The following is a 15,194-nucleotide window of genomic DNA, read 5'->3' on the forward strand; positions in this document are numbered from 1 at the left end:
GCAAGCTAACCTACTGGTTGGAGTGTCTGCCCCCTGGCAGTCAGTGCACATCATAGTGACTGGTTGACTAGTCAACTGCCTGGCTGCCATAGTAAGTGCATGTCATAGCGAGCAGTTGAGAGTCCTTATCATATCATTAGCATATTAAGGTTTAATTGCTTGAATAGCTTACCAGTTGACTAGACACTTAGCATATTAGGCTTTTATTATCTAGGATTCACTGTTTACTTTATATCATCTCTTGGGATTATGATATTCATCACTCTATATTCTTTTTTAAGTTTTATTTTATTGTTTAAAGTATTACAGATAGTAGTATATATGTTTCCTTTTTTTTTCCCCCCTATTGGCCTTCTTCTGGGGGTGTTTTTATTGATGTTCAGAAAGAGAGAGGAAGGAAGGGATAGGGGAAGAGAGATTGGTTGCTTCTTGAATGTGCCACTCCTCAACTGAGGATTAAACCCATAAACTAGGATATGCCCTGATCAGGAATCAAATCTGCAACCTTTTGGTGCTGCTCCAATCAACTGAGCCACCTGTCTAGAATTTTTAACCTTTAATTAATTAACACCTTTATTTATTTGATAGATACTGATAGATTGACTTATTTTTCCTAGATGCCATTTATATGCAAGAAAATAATGTAAACTAAATGATTAACCCTTCCCTCCCAGTTCCTCCCTTGCCCATCCAAAGGCATATCCTTGAGAGTGTTTGTTTTTTTTGTCCCTAATATTTTGTTGTACATGCCTTTTTAAAAGCATCTTTGTAGTACTGCAATAATTTATTTCCTATTTCCTATCCTCCACGTTCTGATATGAGTTTATTGAAGGCAAAAACTTTTGGCATTTTTCATTGTACACATAATATCTAGCACAGAAGAAGAGCCTAATAGGTGTGTAAATCAAAGTTCCAATTGAATTTAATCTAATCTGAGCAGGAGACCTCAAGATATTATGTAAATTTCACTCAAAATAGGTAATCAAGTGGGAGAAATACTTTCCTGATCACACAGATTGTATATTCTTTTCACAAAAGAATCTAAGAATCTGTGGAAGACAATTATTATATCTTTGAAATAGTAACTCTCTGCCAGAGACTTGAAGACCCAATTGCCTGAGTGATGAATGAAATTTTTGCTTCATTTTATCAAATGCTCATTAAACAACTACTTTATATACAGGACTGTGCTAGGCACCGTGGGGAGACAAAGATGAACAAACTAGTATATGTTTCTGAGGTTCTCATAATATAAGTAAGGAGATAAGACCTACATAAAGACAGAGTCAAATTGTAACTCAAAGCAGAATGTACTTGTCAAATTAGTTCCAAGAAGAGAATGTCCTCCAGGAGCGCTGAAAGGGAGACCGAATATAATCAAAGTCCCTGTTCCTAAATATTCTGTTTAGGAACAGGGGCTTTGATTATGGAATGGAGTCTTGATTATGGAATAATCAAGAACCCATCAAAATAGGCTGAGCAGCCTGCCAGGAGCAAAGGGTTCAGGTTCAATTGTTTAGCAAGTATTATAGAAGGATTTGGATGGGTTACTACTCCTCCAAATCCCTTCACTGAAAAACAAAAACAACACACAGACACAAACACACACACACACACACACACATCCAATGTACATTCATAATTCCCAGATCCCTGAATCTCCCCAAACAACAAAGAATACATGAGCATTATGCTTTTGCAAGAGGAAGGAAACAAAAATACATAGATATAGATAAATATAGATGGAAGTCATTAAACTTTGATATGGATTAGTGGAGGAAAATATCAAATCCATTATTTTTTGTTTGTTAAATACTCGCTTAGCTCAGAGACAAGAAAATGAAATGTTCAAGGTTTTTTCATATATTTACTATAAGGCCACCAAAACTTACATTTTCTCTCCTTTTGTTTGGTTACCTTTTTAGATCATGGGAGAGTAAAAATATAATTTTCCTTCTACCCTCCTAAGTTTTTCTGGCTAGACTGATAATCAAATTAAAATGAGACACTTTGCTCTGGACGGTGTGGTTGTAGGTTCAATTCTCATTCAGGTCACAGACCCAGGTTGTGGGTTTGATCCCTGGTGGGGTTGGTTATGGGAGACAACCAATCCATGTGTCTCTCTCACATTGATGTTTCTCTTTCTCCCTCTCTCTTCCTCCCTCTCTAAAATAAATAAAAAATATATTTAAAATAAATTGAGACAGATTAACAGGAGAAAAAGGCCACTTTATTATGTATGTACATACAGGAGTACCCTAATAATATTGGACCTGAGTGTACATCGGGTAGTTGAGGCTTACATGCCAATTCTGGGGTTGCAAACTCTGCTTCCCTCAATATTTATAAGTGAGGGCATCTGAAATACTTAGTGGGGGGGAATGCACAGACTTGGCATTTGGATGTTTTAGCCATCTTTTTTTTCCTATCTAAATAATATTGGCTGCTCATTCAAACTCAAATTCAAATGTTTAAAGCATTGATGAGTAAGAGATTTTGCAATTTAGATACAGAGATCAAATCATCCTTAAAGAATACAAGCTTCCATGGTTGCATTATAAACATCACTGAATTTGTGCTCAGTGTTTCTGAAAACAGACTGAGTGGCAATCTGCTTGTCTTTCAGGTGGAAGAATTAATGCTCCTAACGCTCAGTCAGACCAGGTACACTTATCTGGCGCACAGAGTTTTTACCTGCCTGATTCTCACCCTTAGAGGCTCACTCTGTACAAGTTGGTCTGCTTAGTTCTTTAATGCCCACTTACCTATTACTGGATATATATATTTATATATATTCTAAAAATTTCAGACTGAATAAATAAATAAAATTTTTACTTATGAAAACACAAAACTTTTATGGACTGCAATGTAGTACAACTCAGCTTTTAAAATTTTCCTCCAAAATTCAAACTCACTTTTTTTCTTTTTCCCTCTAAGAGTTCCTTATGTGTTCTCTTTTTTCACATACGCTATTTTTTTTTTCCTTCTTTCTTTTTAGCTTATAATTTATCTCTCCTAGGGGTGTGCATGTAATACAGTGACTAACTCTCTGGAAGTCAAACAATCAAACAACAAACTTGATTTGTTGTGTTTGTGGCATTGCCAATTTCCATGGTGTTAATGCACTCATCATGACTATTTTGGATTGCATGAGTATGTATGATCAGGCTCTAGTGCAACACTAATTCCCTCAGTCTCTCTCTCTCTCTCTCTCTCTCTCTCTCTCTCTCTCTCTCTCTCTCTCTCTCTCTCTCTGTCACACACACACACACACACACACACACACACACACGCACACAAATCCACCAAAAGAAAAAGTGATAGAGAAGAAAACCTTGCATGCAACCAAAGAATATATTCAAGAAATCCCCCAGTAATTGAAGTGTCATTTTGATATTTAAAGTTTGGGGCCAGCAATGCTTACCTCTTTTTTTCATACAATTGAGGAAAAATTAAGATCTCAGCTGGGTCTTACATTTTTCCTTCTAAGAAAAAGGGAAAATCTAAGGAGTTTATATGCGTTTTCATTAGTTGCTTTGAGATTCAGAACTTCTGTTTCATTACTACTTGAAAAAATATTTGTTTCTCTTTAAGTCAGGAGAGAATGGAAGATGATGAACCCAGACAGTTTTAGCACAACTTTATAATATTCAAATCTATAATAATAAAAGGGTAATATGCTAATTAGACCAGAAGTCCTTTATGTCCTTCTGGACAAAGCCAAGGCCTGAGGGAAGCTCAGGTCCCAGGTTTCTGCCAGCAGCCGGAGCAAAGCTTGGGTCTGGGGTGCCAAAGGGAAGCCAGTACCGGCAGCTGGGGTAAGGAAGGCCTACTCTTGCAAAAATTTTGTGCATTAGGCCTCTAGTATTTAAATAATGTCTTACCTTCCTTAACTATTCTTAACCTAATATCACCTTGCAATAATTCATTATGGCAATGATGAAACATTTTGGAGAAAGGAAAAAGGTCATTAACCTAAGAAATTAGAATAGCCCAGATAGGAGTGGAATCTCTGCAAGGAAAAGTACCATCCTGACAAAACCGTAAGCAAACATTGGGGTCAAAATCAATATAACCATGGGTGTCCTTAGTACCACTCACTGTAGTTCTTATTCCTCTTCCTGGCAAATGATAATGTTGCATTCCTCTCTCACCTTAAGTTAGGTATAACTGTAGTGCACGTGCAGGTAGGGAAATGAGAGTGACAGCAATGCTTATTTTATTTATTTATTTATTTATTTTTTTTTTTAAGACAAACGTTTCAAGAGCTGCTGCCATGAGGATTTACAATGCTCAATCAAGGTAGTGAAGGCTCAGTCAGCCTGGGTCCCAGAGTGAGGATAAAGCAGGACAACATCTTCAGAAGACTTGTGGTGGAAGCATAAAATGGGCAAAAAATAAAATTTATTTTAAGACTGAGATTTGGAGGTTGGTTGTTACACAGTACATAACATGGCCTATTCTGAAGAGTACAGTAACCAAGAGGAGAAAACATAAAATAAGCTATTGGTTTTCAGAGATAAGAGCGTAGAGGCTCTGAAGAAAATGAAAAATTAGGTTAAATTATTGTCACTTCAAGGAAGATTTCGCCAACAGTGTAAAAAACGGCTGAAACTAATGCTATATTTTGGATGAATGTAGAAGGTGCTCATTCCTGTTGTCCATGAACAGGACATATTTAAGGTTCAACAAATATTTCAGAGCATTTGCAAATGCTAGCCAGGAGGAAAAAGTGCCCTGTCAAAAGTATTCCCATCCTTGACTTGAAAATCACTGCTAGATCCAACACAAGGCCTATGTCAACCTCTTACTTCCTCATCATATTAAATAGGTGATATTCCTTCACCATTTTTATGGTTTACCCATTAAAAAAACATTTATAAAATATCTATTTGAGTTTAACATAGACTTTTCAGTTTTATTTTTATTATACTTAATAAAAATATGTTGGGAAGAGAATCAAAGAGGAATAAAAAAAAATGGCACCTGCTCAAATTCTGCCAGTAAAAAGCAATATTATTTTAGGTAAATAAATCTGAGTCTAAATTTTTCTCATCTATAGGATGAGGGATGGTCTGTAAGATCACGTCTAGATTGAATATCCCCTGATAGCATGTACAGAGGCCACAGCTCAAAAGGAATACTAATACTTGGTCCTCAAAATGACTTTGGTTGCCTGGAAGATGTCAGTACTCTACTGTTCCATCAGGGGCTATCAAGAACTATGAAGGGATGTGATTTTACCCTGTTTGCCAGCTAACAAGTTAGCCTGCCCCAGTTTCATGGATATGGGCAAAAGACATGACACTCCTGAGTCACAGACAAAAGGTTTTATTGCTCACAGCAATAGCAGTAGTGAGACTATCAACATTTCTTGTGCTGGTTCCTTAAGCCCCAATCCTACAGGGTGATGTAAAGCAGGCCAAGCAGCCCCCACACATATACTGGTTGCATTTTAAAAGAAAATCTCTTAGCTTAGGGAAGCTGGGCCTTTTATAACGGACATTAAGCAAGTCTGCCCTTAGCCCCAGAGGGAATAATTATCTTCATTACCCTGGGCGGGAAGCATGACTGCCCTTTGCTCTGGAGGGAGACTGTCCTTGTCTCCCTGGCAGTAAGTACACTTGCTTTTTGTTCTGGAGGGAGATACCAGCTCTATTTTCCAAAGCAGTTCCCTATACAGACATCCTTGGAAAGATGACCCAGAACCAAGGCAGTCAGTGTGTTTGCTCTTAACACATGCAGAAATATGTGAGACCCCTGGAGAAAATAAGTCTCCCCCCAAAAGAACCCATTGTACATCACCTTGGTTTCACCAGCCACTTTGATTAACCTGGAGCTAACTTTTCAATTTATATCATAGAGCATTTAGTTAAGGAATACAACAACATTCTAAGCAGCAAGATGAAGGCAACCTGCAATATTTGACCTCAACAAAATCTCCAAGTTCTTGATCCCAGCCAGTTAAACAAGGATGGAACCATTAGAGTCTACCTTAGGAAGTCTTTCTCCTTACATGTCTGAATTCACCTTTCCACGTGACCCCAGGTGTTCAGGCAGGTGAGCAATTGTTTTAGTGATTGCACAGACTCCACCTTGGGATGCAATGAGGACAGGTTTGGCAATTCTATCATCCATAAAAATGGCAATAAGTTGAGCCTGATCTGAATTCCTCCTAGAGCCGAAGTGGTGTCATTGATTAGGTAAAGTGAGGTACAGATTTTATGTCCCCTTTTCTAATGAGAGATTCCAAAACCATATCTAATTATGAAATGGCTAGAACAATGCCAAACCACAGCATTATAAATGATGGATTTCACTTACTGTCTAAATATTATAAAGTGTCTTCTGTTGAGGCTACTAAGTGAAAGTCTTTTTTGTTTTTATTTTTAATCCTCAGCCCAGATATTTTTTCCATTGATTCTCACAGAAGTGGGGAAGGGAGTGGGGAGAGTCAGAGAAAGGAGTGAGAGAAAGAGAAACACCGAGAGACATATCAATAGGATGCCTCCTGCATGTGCCCTGACCAGGGCAAGTGATCAAACCAGCGACCTAGACATGTGCCCTTAGGTGTTCAGGCCAATACTCACTAAGTACGCTGGCCATGACCTAAGTGAAAGTCTTATTCTTTTGTAACTCTATGAACTCTTTATTGTTATTTTTTTTAAAGTGAGATTGAATGTTCACAAAACACCAAATTAGACAAGACTTATTTGCAGGCAGAATGGGTATATCCCCACATGGTGTGCAGATAAGCAACTCTCATTAAATAAATTCCTGCCACATGCATGCCATTGTGTCTGAAATTCCCACCATTAATCTAAATGTGTTTATATCTATAAATAAAAAAGATCTCTCTCTCTCTCTCTCTCTCTCTCTCTCTCTCTCTCTCTCTCTCATATATATATATATATATATATATATATATATATATATATATATATGAGAGATTCCTGCCCAAAGTAAATACCCTTAAGAAGAGAAATGCTCTCAGTCAATGTTTAGTATCCAAACATTTTCAATTAATATGAGATCTTTTCCACTGTGACAACACCTATTTAAAAAGTACCCACAAAAACTTCTTATGAAATGAGACCCACAATACATCAGTGTTGAAGTGAGCATAATAAAGAAAGAAAATGGTGAATATAAAAATGGAGGAATGTATGGGGTGGGGAGAAGGATAGTGATAATTGCAGTTTAAGAACACAAGGCATCAAAAGACGACCTGACACTCAGGAAAAAAAGAGAGAGAGAGAAAGAGAAAGAGAGAGAAAGAGAGAGAGAGAAAGAGAGAGAGAGAGAGAGAGAGAGAGAGAGAGAGAGAGAGAGAAAGAGAGAGATACAGTTGAGATCAGACTGTCAAAATCTCAGTTTTGCCTAATAATGCTCTTTCAGGACAGAAGGGATTGTGAGCGATCAGAGCCTGGAAGCAGCGCCTTTCTGGTGATGGAGTGTACCATTAAAGCATACTGGCTCCTTTTATTTCAGAACAACGGTGACCCAACTCCAATGAGATCCATCAACATCTCATCTCTGCTGACTCATTTAGCCACAAAAAGAGGTTCACAAATCAATTCAAAATAGAACAACAGGAAAGGTTCACAAAATACGAAGAATTGAGAGAGATATCATGTAAGACTTCTAGCACCCTTTAGAAAAATTTAAAGCAAACCAAAAAATAAAAAAAAAAGGAGAGAGAAAAACCTGTCTGGAACCATTAGGGTGGGGTGGGGGTGTCTCTGAGCACACAAGCCCAGTACCAGGTGCACAGTTAGCGAAAGACATAACCTTTCATCTCTGGGAGTGATGGATGATCGTGAAATTGTAAAATCTGGAAGCGGTTCTCTCCACCACTGCCTGAATACCGGGTGCCTGCCTCTCACATCTGTAGTCCAGATTTTATATCACAGGAGCTAAAGGGATGCATGCGGGGCTCAGCTGTCAGCCCGCATTGACACAGTGCAGCAAAGGCTGTTCAAATGGGACAGATCTTCCCTGGGATTATGCCTAACTCAGTCATTAGTCATTCACCCTTCCTGGCTTACCTGCTTTAATTTGTTTATCTTGTTTGTTCATTAGTTTTTGTCTGGATTTTATATTCATTATTCTGTATCGTATCTCTGACATTTCAGTTTAGAAGGTGATTGTTTACCATATACATTGATTCTCCCAGGCCCTCAAATATTCCACAATCGATGCTAACAAGATAGTAACTACGAATAGTCATTATTTGGCTATTTTGGGACACATGCTCCATCTCATTTTAATGCATTCTTATGTTTCCCGTCTCCTGGGGACTTGCACATATTTCTTTTGAACCTTTACTCTTTAATGCTACTCAGACAGAGCCTTTGTACCTCTTTGGAATGAATAAATACAGACTCTCTGGTGATTTAAATCTCTCTCTCGTGTGCCTTTAAAAATGCACACTTTGCTTATATCAGCCCCATATTCTGCACTTTCAAGAGAAAACACTGCAACTGGCATAGGTTCTATTATCAGCCAGTATTATAGATGAGGGGACCAAGGAGGGACAGGCTTGTCTTCTAGGTTCCTAACAAGTCACAGACACAGGAGGAATGTATTATGGATGTTGTAGATCATTTGTCTGGCCTGCTTGCTATTGTAGTTTTTGTTGCTAGTTTATCTATTCACTGCACCTGGAGTCTCCATGTGGCCTTTAATTGGGACTGAGCAGGGAACTATTATGCCTGGGGCCTGAGAAATATGCACAGCCTGGGAGTTAGCTATGCCTAGTGCAACCAACACCCCAGGCCAAAGGAGAGGGCTGGGATACCACTGGACAACTGCCCCTTCTATTCTCCTTTGTGATTTTCTGGTTTTAAGTGACAATATTTTCTTTTGTAATGGAGTTACCACTTGTGTAATTATCCTCATTCCACGGTTAAGGAAGTCTGTGGGAGTCCCCTGGGGTATTTAGATATAGTCCATATATTGGCAAACCTGGTGCTGCAATCCTAAAGAATAAAAGGCCAATACGCAAATCTACCAAACAGTGGAGTGACCAGTCACTATGATGCGCATTGACTACCAGGGGGCAAACGCTCAACACAGGAGCTACCTTCTGGTGGTCAGTGCGCTCCCACAGGGGTAGCGTCGCTCAGCCAGAAGCCAGGCTCATGGCTGGTGAGGGCAGCGGTGGTGGCGGGAGCCTCTCCCACCTCCACTGCAGGTGGATGGTAAGAAGCAAGGGGTCCAGGACTGGGAGAGGGCACAGGCTGGGCTGAGGAAACCCCCTCAGTGCAAGAAATTTCATGTACTGGGCCTCTAGCAATATAATAATAATTGATATAATAAATATAATAAATATAATAAATATAATATAATATGATATGATATGATATGATATGATATGATATGATATATGATATATGATATAGATTATATATATATATAAAGCAGGTGACTAGAATGCTGGAATGACCAGAATGACCTGGTCACTATGATGCCCATTGTGGCCAGTGAACCGGCCAGATCGGAGGTGGGGCTGGCTGGCTGGCCCACCACTCATATCCTCTCCCCACAGCTGGCCCTGCCTCCAATCAGCCCTCCCTCCCCCACCAATCAGCCAATCAAGGGCAGGGCCCCCAGCCAATTGCCCATGGCTCCTTTCCACAGCTGGCCCTAGCCCAATTGGCCCTGATCGAGGTGAGCCAGTCAGACCTCACCCAAGCACAAATTTGTGCACCAAGCTGCTAATCTATATCTATCTATCTATCTATCTATCTATCTATCTATCTATCTATCTATCTATCTATATAAAAGCCTAAGTGACTGAATGACCCAAGGACCAGTTGACTGGTTGCTATGATGCACACTGACTACCAAGAGGAATGACCAGTCACTATGATGTGCACTGACTACCAGGGGGCACATGCTCAATGAAGGAGCTTCTCTCTGGTGGTCAGTGCACTCCCATAGCAGGAGCACTACTCAGCTGACTATTGCACACCAGATTCAGGGCTCACAGCTCAGACTTTCCTGATCAGGACTGGCTGGGTGCAAACCCGTGGCAGGTGCAGCAGGGCCAGGATGAATGGGAACAGCATGCAAGAGTGGCAGGTGGTATTGGATTGCTGGTTTATGCCCAATCCCCAGAGGCCACCTACAGGGATTGGGTCAAAAACAGCAATCCAACATCCCCTGAGGGATCCTGGATTGTGAGAGGGGACAGGCCTGGCTGAGGGGAAAACCCCCCCTCCAGTGCATAAATTTTCATGCACCAGGACTCTAGTATATATATATATAAAAGCCTTAGTGACCGAATGAATGAACAACTGAATGACCAAACGAACAGTCAACTGGTCACTTGATGTACACTGACCACCAGGGGGGAAATGCTCAATGCAAGAGCTGCCTCTTGATAGTCAATGCACTCCCATAGCAGGAGCACCATTCAGCTAACCAATGGGCACCAGACACAGGGCTTATGGCTGGCAAGTGCCACTGTGGTGGTATGAGCCACTCCTGATCAGAACTGACTGGGTGCTAGCTCATGGCAGGCTCAGCGGGCCCAGGATATGCAGGAGTGACAGGCAGCATGGGACTGCTTGTTTCAGCCCAATCCCCACAGGCCACGCTGAGGGACTTCACTGATGCACAAATCTGTGCACCAGGCCTTTAGTATGATACTATCTAATAAAGAGGGAATATATAAGTTGACTGTCACACCATCACAAAGATGATGGTGCCTATAGCAACAAGATGGCAGTGCCCAGTCCCCTCAGCTCTGCCAGAGTACCCCAGACCTTTCAGCCCCACCAGGAGAGTGGCAGGTGCACGGTATAGCCAGATCCCAGCCCAGGAGTGCCTGAGGCTCAGGTAACCAGGGCCAGCCAAGGTTTGTGCTGCCAGTAGTGGCAGCAGCAGAGGTGTGATGGTGGTGTCACCTTCCCCTGATTGCCCAGTTGCCTCCCACCCCTGAGGGCTCCTGGACTGTGAGAGGGGGCAGAGTGGGCTGAGGGACCCCCCACTCGAGTGCATGAATTTTCATGCACCAGGACTCTAGTATAATATAATTAATATAAGATAAGATAATATAAGGTAAGATAAGATAAGATAATATAATAATTATAATATAGAAATGTAATGTAACATAATGTTATGTTAAGTTATGCTCCGTTATATTATATTATAATGTAACTAGAGGCTTGGTACACAAAATCTGTGCACTTGGGGGGGGGGGGGCCCAGCCTGTGCCCTCTCACAGTCCAGAAGCACTCGGGGAATGACAAACTGATGGGAAGCAGGCATAAGCCAGCAGTCGAACATCCTTAGCACTGCTGTGGAGGTGGGAGAGGCTCCTGCCATTGCTGCTGAGCTCTCCAGCCCTGATCCCAGCTTCTGGCTAAGCGGTGCTTCCCCCGTGGGAGCATACTGACCATCAGGGTGCAGCTCCTGTGTAGAGTGTCTGCCCTCTGGTGAACAGTGTGCATCATAGTGACCAGTCATTCCACTGTTTGGTTCATTTGCATATTAGCCTTTTATTATATAGGATATGCACATAACCTTGCATGAAAACAGACAAGCTCACTTTAGATAGGTATGGCTTCATGAGTAGACCTAAAACAGGTTCTTCTTCAAGCAATTCTAAAAAATATCTTACCTATTTATGTCAAAGCAATAAATGCAAAACATGGATGACTTCTGCAGGATTATGTGAGCAGTTAAGCACTTCCAGCCAAGTGCCAGACCCTCCAATACAAGGTCTGCTACACTTTGTTTCATTGCATTGGGCCCCGAGGTTTGTTTTAGAAGAGACAGGAAATGGAAGAAGAGGAGGGGAAAATAGTCATTCCCCTCAGCATCATGGGAAGCTCATACTCTGGTGATTTAATTCTGAGCACAAATGAGCTACGTCTCCATAGCCAAGCGTTTGTTTACAATATTCTCTTATCATCTCTTTCACAACAACCAAATTATAAAAACACTTTCAAGGAAATGATAAACCCCAAAGTAGAATTCAACTCACTGTATTAGGGAGCCAGATTAACTCAGTTAGATGTCTAGTCCAGGGAACACAATATTCAACCTTTAAATAAATACACAATAAAAATAGCACACTCGTACTATAGGGTTACTGGACTGTAGCAGTAAATGAACTGAATAAAATTTTATGGCTTCTTAACATGCTGAGATTTTTGCAGTGTCTTCCATCTTGTAGCTTAACAACATTTTGCAGTCTGCTATCAGCGAAACTAATAGTGCAGATGAAAATTTTATGAAAAATGGGAAATCTACATTGGTCTTATATTATGTCAGTGAAATGAATAAAGATCATATTTTGGCATTAACAGCTAATGGTGAGAAAAGGAGTGGGGGCTGGTTACTCCAATTTGGCCCGGAAATTGATGTTTTTTAAAGAGTCGGCTGCAATTATGATATTTGAATGTCATTATCATTAAACTGATGAATTATTTAGAAAGAAGGTGAACAAGGCAAAAGTTCCTCAGTGTGTTCATGCATTTAGTTGTATTTTGCCAGTCGAGATGCTCCTTTTAGAGGGCGGCATTAATCACACGGATGGTGCAGATATGTAGTGTTATTATTTCTCTCAGCAAGGTCAAAGTTTTCTACTACAGAGCATTTTGGGGATAAGAATAGAGGAAAAGGGGAACTAGCAATTGCCAAATAATCAATCATGCTGCACATGTTGATAGGAAATAGTCTCTACTCTTTGAAATGGATTGTTTTATATCTTCCACTTGAGTTGTTATAATGACCTCCTTATCAACTTTCTGGCCTCCCATGTTGATTGGCTTCAAGAAAGCTTTTTGATAAGAAAAAAATAATATGTAATTTGAAAAAAATACTATTAGAATAATATTATGTGTATGGGGGAAATATTCAGTTTAAGATATAAGCAACCTTGCCTGCAAACATTTTCCTTGAACCAAATGGCAAATTAGTAATAAGCAACATTTATTTTCCCATTCCTCTATTCCAGTGCTTTTATTTTTTAGGAGTCTACAAAGTAATTTTCTCTCTGGATGCATTTAAAAAATTAAATTTCATTTACCTGCTTTAGATTGATATGTCACTGCCTTCAAAAAGAAACTTGTCACTGTGAGTTCTTCATGCCAGGTGTTGATTGATACTTCTATTGCATATCAAAGTACATAATTTTGCATGGCATACAAGATGGAAGAGACAGAAATGTTTACTTTTGATGCTGTAGAATACAAGTTAATTTTCTTGCGTCCCACAGATTTTTGTGCATTTTCATAGTTTGTAGTATGAATACTTCTGTTCTAGATTATTCCAAATGCTATTTTTTGGTCATCTACATCCTTTTTCCCCCAAAGATCTGGTAGAATAACATGATTTCAGTGATATGACCTCTCCTACTGCATTTATTTTTGTCATTTTTTTTTCTCATTGGGGTTTGAGACTATTTTCATTGGAGATTTTCCTTTGAATCAAGTCCCTAGAGGAAAATAAGCAAGGAGATACATGTGTGGAATGAACTTTGTGTCTGTGACTTTAGGGAGCACTCTAAATATAATTTCCTCCCATGTTTCCTCTATTCAGTTCAGTTCACCCAGAAAAGGTCCATAAATGCACAACCCAACTCCCGACTAGTTTAAAGGCTGTGCACTGAATGGACTAACCTCTTCCACTCTGGATTAAGGAAAAATGGAGCCCATGATGGTAAGAAACAATTAATATGCAAATAAACTTGTTATCAATATGGCAAGATTAAAACAGGGAAATACAAATCAAAACCACATTGTGATATCACCTCATACTGTCTAAATGCCTATGGTCAAAAGACACGAAGTAGCAAATGTTGGTGTGGATGTGGAGAGAAGGGAAGCCTTGAGCACGACTGCTGGGAATGTAAATTGGTGCAACCAGCCACTATAGAAACAATATGGAGATTCCCCCCAAAAAATAAAAGGTAAAACTACCACATTTTCCATCAATTTTACTTCTGGGTATTTATTCAAAGGACACAATAACAACAATTTGAAAAGATACATGTGCCACCCTGTTCACTGCAGTATTACCATAGCAGTAGCATTTGTAATAGCCAAGACATAGAAACAACCTAAATGTCCATTGATGGGTGAATGGATAAAGAAAATGTCTGTGTCTAACATATTATTCAGCCATAAAAAATAATGAAATCTTGCCATTTGGGACAACATGAATGGACTATGACAACATTATGCTAAATAAAATAAGTCAGACAGAAGACAAATAGCATATCATCTCCCCTATATGAGAAATCTAAAACAAAACACAACACTAAAAACAAACAAAAAAACTGAGCTCATGGATACAGAGAACAGACTGATGGTTGCCTGAGGTGGGATAGGAGGCAAAATGGGTAATGGTTGTCAAAAGGTACAGATTTCCAGTTATAAAATGAATAAGTCCTGGGATGTATTGTACAGCACGGTGTAAATAGTTAGTAATGTATTGCATATTTGAATAGCTAGAAAAATAATTGTAACTATGTATGGTGATAATGTTAACTGAACTTATTCTGGTAGTTATTTTGCAATATATGCAAATATTGAATCATTGCATTGTACAATTGAAACTAATATAATATGATGTTAATTATATCTCAATAAAGTAAAACAAACTATTGTTTTCTTGCATTAATATTTTTGTGGGTATAGCTTCCTATAGTTTAGTCTTTAAGTATTTATGGTAAAGAGCTTTTGGTATATTATCTTGAACAATTATTCTATTATCAATTATTACTTGTCAAGAGAATATCTAAATTAAAATTATTCCTATATTCCTTTTGTTGTACAAGGTGACATCTTTCATCTGTATAAGCAAGTTCTTTATCTTTTTAGTGCTTCAAATATATCCTGTTCACATACATACATAAATGCTCATCACAAATGATTATCAGAGAGAGGCCAGTCAATTTATTAATTTATTCAGTGTTATTTACATTGGATAAATGAGATTTTTATTTTGTCCAATAGTATTTACATTTCATACTGTTTAACTTATAGTAAAGGGTAAGGATCAGCCACACATTTTATTCACATGTGAATTTTTATGCACTGGAGCTTACACAAATTAACAAATGATTAGCCTTGACTAAAGAGTAAAAGCTGAATATTTAAAAAGTGATATTTTGTTCCTTATTGCTGAACATGAATTGCTATAAGATCTTTAATTCTCAGTGTTTCTTTTCTTTCTTG

This window comes from Pipistrellus hanaki, assembly GCF_964339955.1.
Source record: "Pipistrellus hanaki genome assembly, chromosome: 6".
In the NCBI taxonomy this organism is placed as follows: Eukaryota; Metazoa; Chordata; class Mammalia; order Chiroptera; family Vespertilionidae; genus Pipistrellus; species Pipistrellus hanaki.